The sequence below is a fragment of the Octopus bimaculoides genome, chromosome 1 (genome assembly GCF_001194135.2).
Source record: "Octopus bimaculoides isolate UCB-OBI-ISO-001 chromosome 1, ASM119413v2, whole genome shotgun sequence".
Lineage (NCBI taxonomy): Eukaryota > Metazoa > Mollusca > Cephalopoda > Octopoda > Octopodidae > Octopus > Octopus bimaculoides.
Genome location: NC_068981.1, coordinates 13476565 through 13485196, shown reverse-complemented (window position 1 = coordinate 13485196; position 8632 = coordinate 13476565).

Sequence of the window (8632 nt, the reverse complement as noted above, 5' to 3'; positions counted from 1 at the left end):
TATATACATAATATATATGCGTATATATGCTTATATATATTATTTATTATTATTATTATTATATACATACATAAATAAAAGAAACATACAAATATCCACACATACATACATACACAGATACCTATATACAAGCAAAATTAATCTACGTTTGATGTAGAAATTCCAATGACGGCGCCTTGGATCTAGGTAAGAAATATCTCTTTCTCTATTGGCATGAAATCGTGAAATAAACTTGAAAAATGACATACACACATACATACAAACACATATAACATCCACATTACATGTACAATATTTAAGTGGAACAGTAAAAATATGCAAGACTTTTCTCAATTTTAATGTGACATCATTTTGCTATCTACATTCCAAAGTTAGAAGATAGAACCTTTGTAAGAAATCAGTTCTTCACAGGCAGACTTCAAATAATTAAAAATAGAAGCAAAATACGTACATAGACACTAATGCACATGCATCTGTTACTAATTTGCACGAGGTAATTCCAAACTAAACATTTGGAAATATACAGAAATCAGAGCAAGGTGTGCATTAATCCACATAAATGAAACCAGACAGTTGGAAAATACATTGGCTGAGTCTGACATTCAAAATCACATAAATAGGAAAATAGGATCCATTAATTCATTTTCTGAAACGCCGTCTCACAATTGGTTTAGATATTAAAAACTAATATATTGCCTTGATTTATTCTTCCAAACAACGTAGTTGAGATGAAATTTATTTTATGTTTAATATTTTTATGAAAAAAAAAAAAACAGAGAAAAGATTATTACTTCTTTGTTCAAATATTTATCAATATTGGCATATCACTTATCCCACTTTATTTCGCTCTATTTCCAATATTACATGTTTCTGTCTTTCACAATGCACTGAAGATATGTAGTTTATGAGTTTGTTGTTAAATTATTTTAATATAAAATATTTTTGTAGCTATATCCTTCATCCATTTCTTCCTCCACTCCATGTACAATAAACCGATGTATACAGCATTGTTACAAACATTTAGATAATCTTCTGCTATCAGTGAACCAAACCTAAATGTTTTACGCTTCCTTTCATATGTAAAGGATATAAATAGGCTGCTGTGTTTACATTTGAAAGAATCATATAAAATAGATATAAATAAACTGCTCGAACATGAAGAACTATTTGTGACAAAAGCTGTCTTCATAACTACTTTCCTTTGATAACTCTGAAATGGTAGTCCAAGGCCAGAAAATGATCGAGATATTGTGATGCATGAAAGCGACATGTCTAAGATAAATATTAGTTCTAAATCCATTTGAAACAGTCAAGGACTGAATTTATTTACTTAATGTAAAATCATTACAGAAAAGTTTAAGTGCTTACAGTAATCAGTGTTTCTGGCGTATAAAACTGATAGAAATAGAACGAATGCTTAATTCGATTAAAGACAATTCGCATGAGTTCTTTATATAGAAAGATTAAATTAAAAATAAATCTCGAAATCTTTATTTCTACTTTCTGATGAAATTAACGTTTTCTAATGTGACATAAAAGCTTTCTTGGCACATTAACTAATGAAATACTATATAAAAGTCGCCAATTGTTCTCTGTTTATACGAACATGATCATTGATTCTTAATATTTGGTTGTTTGCCAAGAATAGAATTGGCAAACAATTGGTAACTTTTCATATTTATATTATTCATCGATAGGAATTTCAAAGGGAGTGCTTCTTATAGACAAAAGATGTTTTTCTTATAATCTTTCAAATGAACCAAGAAAATAAAATACAATAAAGCAAAACAGAAATATAGAATGACTAGCATTACAAATCTACTTAGAACTGAATCGATGTTAATTGGAGAAAAAACAATATTTATAGACATTTATAATTCTGGAGTTAGTTGCGATGGTAATCTTCAAAAACATCGAATCATTTGATATAGTGGAGACGTTTCTTGATAGAATACAAAAGTCCTAACACAAAAAGGAGCCTGTCGCTAAGTGACTTTGAGCTTATTGATTCTTTTATTACTTCAAACTGACATTTATTTCTTGATACTGAGTGTTCAGTGAACTAGGATACAAGTTCTTCCAGCAGCTTTGCTTTCATGTTTATTCAGCCAATATACTGAATCTCACAGAATATCCGATAACGACGATGGATACTACGGAGCATCTCTTCCTTTCCATTAATTCAATAACTATGCTAGGAACGATTAATGACCGATGCTTTGTATTTCATTGTAAATATAATAAGATTATTCCTCGTCGCTTTAAGACCTGACTTTCACTTCGTATATCTGTTAATAATATTGTGAAGATATATTTTTGAATTGACAATAGCTATAATATTCTAATTTCTTTATCACTTGATCGGGAAGAAAACCAGTGCACATGACTTTTTACAGAGTCTCCAAGTAAGCTATTCTCATACCGAAGATCCGGCCAGAATGCTTACAAAGGAGTGAACTCCGCTAAAGACGTTCAAACTGCGGGTGATGGTGTAAAATTTGGCGAGGGATTACGTCTACCATTTATGTAGACCAGATCGAGATATGAACTCATAAAGAAAAAAAATCATGATAAAATGCTGCACGGTATACCGTCCAACGTTCTAAATTATATGAAATTTTCTGTGCACTAGATTAGACTGCTTGAAGTATAACTACTTTGTCTTCAGTGAGATTTGAACTTAGAACATCAGAAGCCTGAATAGATACTGCAAGTTATTTTTTAAAAAGACTTCACAGCATCAGACAGTTCAACACTGAAAATAAAATGAAGAAAATATGATGAAAGTTTATACAGAAGATATTGCTTCTTATAGATGCAAAATAGCAACAAAACAATTCATAGATCTATGTCCGATAAGACAACAATTAAGTCTCTTCCAAAATGTGTTATTCCACAGCACTTGCAACCCTTTGGCTGCACTGAATCAAAGCTGGATACCTCTGCATAGACTTTGTCCATATAGAAATAGCGAAATGTCTTTTTGAACCCACACCTCAACTTAAAAAAAATAATAAAACACGCTGGTTTATATGTTCCAACAACAACAACAACAACAACAACAACAACGACAACAACTATTAAAATAGGGTGAAGTCACGACTGGAAAAAAATTTGATTGATATCTGTTTCAAAGAACCAACCTGTTTCTCAGCCGTAACAACAACTTCTAGACTATGTGTCACAATGGTTTTCATGACTCCCTTGTTTATCTAAGCGTGACGAGCGAGAAATCGTGTAACAAAATATTAAGCTATAATTAAAACACAAGCAAAAGTATTACAAGAGACTTACGTGTTGTGGTCAATAGATATCTTAGTTACTAAAAGGATATTGTCAAACAGAGGCTTATTGGAAATGTACATATTTATCCTTCTTAGTATTGCCACATTCGGCAAAAAACGAACAACAAATAACCCGCTACGTTTCACGAGTAAAGATAGGAAATTCTTCAAATAACATCACAGAGACTAGTGTAAGGGTTGTTGCAGACAATATTCAGATATTCTGTTTCCATAGATACAACAGTGGCGATAAAACATCGTAGAAATAAATTAGATTCATCATTGTTCTATGTGATGCAGGAATATCAAAACGTAAAATATCGGATTACACTTATTGAACGTGTAAACTTCAATCGACACACTATAGATAGCAGCTGAATCTCCACTGAACCATATTCTTCCGTCTTAAAACAGAGGCTCTTCAATAAAGGCTATTCCGATAGTAATACGAGAAAAACTGTGGACACGGTTGACATGTGTTTGATCATAGCGCTATAATTACGGCTGGCCAGAACTAAATTAATGTTTGGGGCTCGTTATAAAATGATTGAAGTATTTACTCACGACTCTACGTCGAAATAGTATTCAGGTTAAAATTATCATTTATCGCTAGTATGGATCGATAAATAAAATAAAAATTGCAGTTACCACTAGCGTCAATAGTCGAAATATATAAACTGGGGAAGATACAGACGGTGATGGTGCTGAGAAAATCGAAGGACATGGAAATCAGGCATAACCCACCAGTGGTGAAAACAGCCAGGAAGTGGAAAGCAGGAGACTGATGACATCTTGTCTTCTCTTAGAGATGTGGTGGGTGCAATGCAAAACTATGGGTTCCATTTAATACACCATTAATGCATTCAAGTTGTGAAGTGTATTGAGCAGTAGAAGCACAATACCTTAAATTTGAGTGAGGTTAGTGAAAACTACCAACACCATTACACGACTGTTATATTATTTTTTGAACCAGATCGGGATTTGATTTCTAAACGTATAACTGTCGAAAGAAATACAGCAAAACATTTTGTCCAACGCTGGTTTTCGGTTAGGGGTTGGTCGATATCAGTGCTTAAAGCGTACACAATTTTATCCATAATCTAGTGACTGTGACAAATATACTAATCAAATGTGCAGATTATATGGAGCTGATTCGCAACTGCATCTTTTCTTGTCGGTGTTTTAAAATCCTTTGTTTTTATAGGGAGAACGTGGCTCAGTTCTCTATCAGTTAACGTCCAGTGAGGCGGCTCTGATTGCGAAAGTTATTGAGGACAGATCATATAATTTTAAAGCGGGATAATTTTTTATTGTGTAAATCTACTTTATTTGCACTTCAAAGAAAATTAATATATGCCATCAAGTTCAATGAATGTGGCGGAGATTATATCAAATAGACCAAACTCATCTTTATTACAAGATTAATAGTTGATCTCAGGAACATTTGGACATATACGAAAAATCTAATTGCCCAAATTATTAGTCTCGCCTTTTATCAACGCCAAGACAATAACACGACCCAAATATTAGTAAATAAAAAAAAAATCATTTATTAAGAAATACAAATTATAAGATTAATTTACAGCACACTTTTAAATTCATTAATAACACTTCCATTTTCGGAACACCAGATTTCTGTTACCTTCATTTCACTTTTCAAGAAGTTCTTATTACTTTCCCTTATGCATGTGTGTATGATTGTGTCTAGTCTAATTGGCGCACACAGGCACATATGTATGCATATGTATGTGCACACAAATACACCTTTCTTTATCTCTCATCCGCTGCTTCTCAATTTATTTATAATTGCTCAGTAAACGCAACATATATAAATTAATGTTCCGAAAATTTAGGAACCAAATAATTATTTCATATTCACATGAAATGTTTCAGCAATACAATAATTATTCATAACAGTTAAGCACTCAAACTAGATTACAAGTAACATTTCTTTTTCGACTTTTCTATCTTCTATCTGTTACATGTTTCAGCCATTAGACTATGGCAATGCTGCGGCGACGCCTTCAAGGATTTTTATTCGGATTAATCAGCCCCTACATATTTGACTCTATCATTCATTAGGGCAAAATATATAGCAGAAAATGTCACCACAGTTTGGTTACATAAGAGAAAAGAGCTAAACAGCTCTAAATTCGGGCGCGACATTCAGCTTTTCTTTGAAGAGCGTAGGTTCAAAACGTAAAAGACTTTCTCAACTTCCCGAGCGTTAAACTAATACAACTGTTTGTTGTTTACACACCTGTCTTCGTCTTTGGTTTTTTTTCTTTTAGTAAATTTAAACTCTATGGATAAGTATATGTTTACACACACACGCATGCGCACACACACACACACACACACACACACACACACATACATACATATATAGACGCATAGCTTAGTGGTTAGGGTGTTGCAGTCACGATCGGAAATACATATACATTGTGTATGTGTGGTCGATAACGTTTGCAACACTAGTGCCGCTTCCAATTAATATTTCAATTTATTCCTACGTACGCATTATCTGGACATACCAATAGATGGATTGTACACCATTTTACATGTAGTCATGGACAGGAAATTCAGTTCACTTCCGGTTCGGTTCAAGTACGCGATGTTGATAAGCCAAAAAATGGCGAAGTGGAAGATGCGTGTTACACTACACATAATTAGATATATACGTTTATAATTAGGTATATACTATTAACACTGTCGTCTTAGAGAGTGAAAATCTACCAATATAATAAATGTTAACTCTTAATGCCTTCAAGTCATTGGTGGGTTCTAAATCCTATCCGGCTCTCTTTGTAAACGAATATATTATCCCATTTAAATCGATACTTATAAGTATTTTCGCTTGGGAATAATATGTATTTTTTAAACTGCTGATTTCCTTTAAGCTAAAATGTTCATAATACATGCATTCGTTTATCATCAGTTGATGCTGATGTCAAAAACCAATAGTTACACAAGAAAGAGAAAAAAAAAGGTATTCACTTCATTGTCATTACGTGATATATTTTGGGAGATAGACGATGTTATCTGCCACATCCCTTCAATGTTATTTTATTTTTGTCGGTCATTGTACTTGACTGTTTTTTATTTTATCGAGTATAAAATTCAAGTTGAATTCGGCCGGATTTGAAATCAGAATGCAAGCGGTATAAGCAAACACGTCAAGTCACTCTGCGCGACGCTGTAACGATTATACCAATAAACCGCCTTTGACTCCATAAAATATTAATAAAGCCACATATGACATAATCAATGCTACATAGAATGATAGAATGATAGAATGACATGCTAACGTAAAGAAGATTTGCTTTGTAATGACATTCTCTGACAGGAATATTCCGTTGAAGATAAAGAAAAATAACCGATTTATAAACCAATGATCACATACAGATTAGGCAACATGACTGAGAGAAATAATTGTGTTTTTAGGAAAAATCTTTTACTTGCCTCAGACCACGTCAATGTCAGAAATAATATATTTTTTATGAATACACATTCATTTTTGTAGCGTCATCAAACATCGAATCAATACTTTCTATTTCTTCCGTGGAGGAAATACAAAATAGTTTTCTTTTGCATTCGATTCTTGACACTGCTGCTTCTGTTCTTAGAGAAAATTCTAATTAAAATCACCGAAATGTTTCATATGCATAGATTGCTAAATGCGGGAAACATCTATCTCGATAGTAATTTTTTTACCTTAAGCACGAATAGGGAATGCATACGCAGCATTTATATTAAACCCTTTGAGCATGATATTACACATTTGTATAGCAACATTATAGCTACATGCCTTATGTGAATATTGAAAAATCACTGTCATTTTATTGGATTGGCCAGGAAGCGGGCATTGCGCTTAGAACCTTCGTACACCACGTTGTAAGAAACACGTATCACACATTGCGACTTAAAATCCATATGGGTTCATTTTAGAAGTTTCAGCTTTAGTGAATTCATTACCAGGTCTTTGAATGTATACGGCGATATAAAACTTTCATAGGCTCGGTGTAAGTTTATCTTTCTCCTCCTTAACACATAATACAAATAAAACCACGCATCGCTGCTAATGATTAAATTGTACATCGAAAGAAGGATCAAACCACTTCTTTGATAAGAGACACGCCGCTGTTTTATATGAAATTTCTTACAGCTATAGTATTTTCATTCGCTCGAAAATCACTTTCAGCCTGTTATTTCTGTTCAATCCGCGAATCCGATTCAAGCATTAACGATAGATGTTTATAATGGGCAACAGCATCAATAAACGTCAGTTGATAATGTTTTGGCTAATGTGGTTCTAAAGATACTACAAGACCATCTATCACTTAAATATAATTTCGTATTCCACGAAACGAATATTAGATACATTTGTGGTATTGCAGCTGAATAACTCGTGGATTTATCGTATATAGAGAGAGATGGTGAATAACAAAAGAAATATCTATCATGCTACAATTACTGCTGCTGCTGCTAATGATGATGATGATGATGACGATGACGATGATGATGGTTGATGTTGACAATTACAGTAACTAATATAATGAACACATAATAAAGAAGTTACACGAGGACGATGGTAATGGGAAGGTGATGGTGCTGGTGACGACGACGACGATGGTCGTGGTGGTGGTGGTGGTGGTGGCCGTCGACGTCGTGATGGTGGCTTTAATAATGGTTGCCGGGCGCATTGTTGGTGGTAGTAATGGTGAGTAAAATGACAATCGTGACTAATGTGATTAAGAACTAAAGAAACGGAGAAGCGTGAGTAAATAATATAAAGGTAGCATTAGTTGAAGTTGCTGTAGCAACTCAATAATACAAGCAATAAAAAAAAATAACAACAATATTAATAATAATAATATCTTCTTTATTTGCTATAATGGGATCACATGAGAAAGGGACTTACAAAGACGGCTAACAATTTGTGCGAGTGTTTAAAGCGGTGAAGGGAAAAAGAAGGAGCGAGTTGGAATTTATAATATACATTGTATGCAAAATATGTATTGAAATGAATGAAACAATCTTCTCGATACTAGAGAACCACCAACTAAGGCGATGTCCAGGACCCCACCGATCCACAACAACAACAACAACAATAATAACGATAGCCAATTACCTCCCCCTATTCTTCTACTTGTGAAGCTATTCACTCGTAAATATCATCACACACAACATGAACAAAACTTTCTTCTTAAGAAAATACATATTCAAATAAGTAAACCATAATATCATGAATAACGAAAGCGAAACCGGTCGATATATTAAAAATTATATTAAAACTATGTAAAGTGTGTGTATTTTCCTTTTTTTTAATTTCTCTTATACATATTACA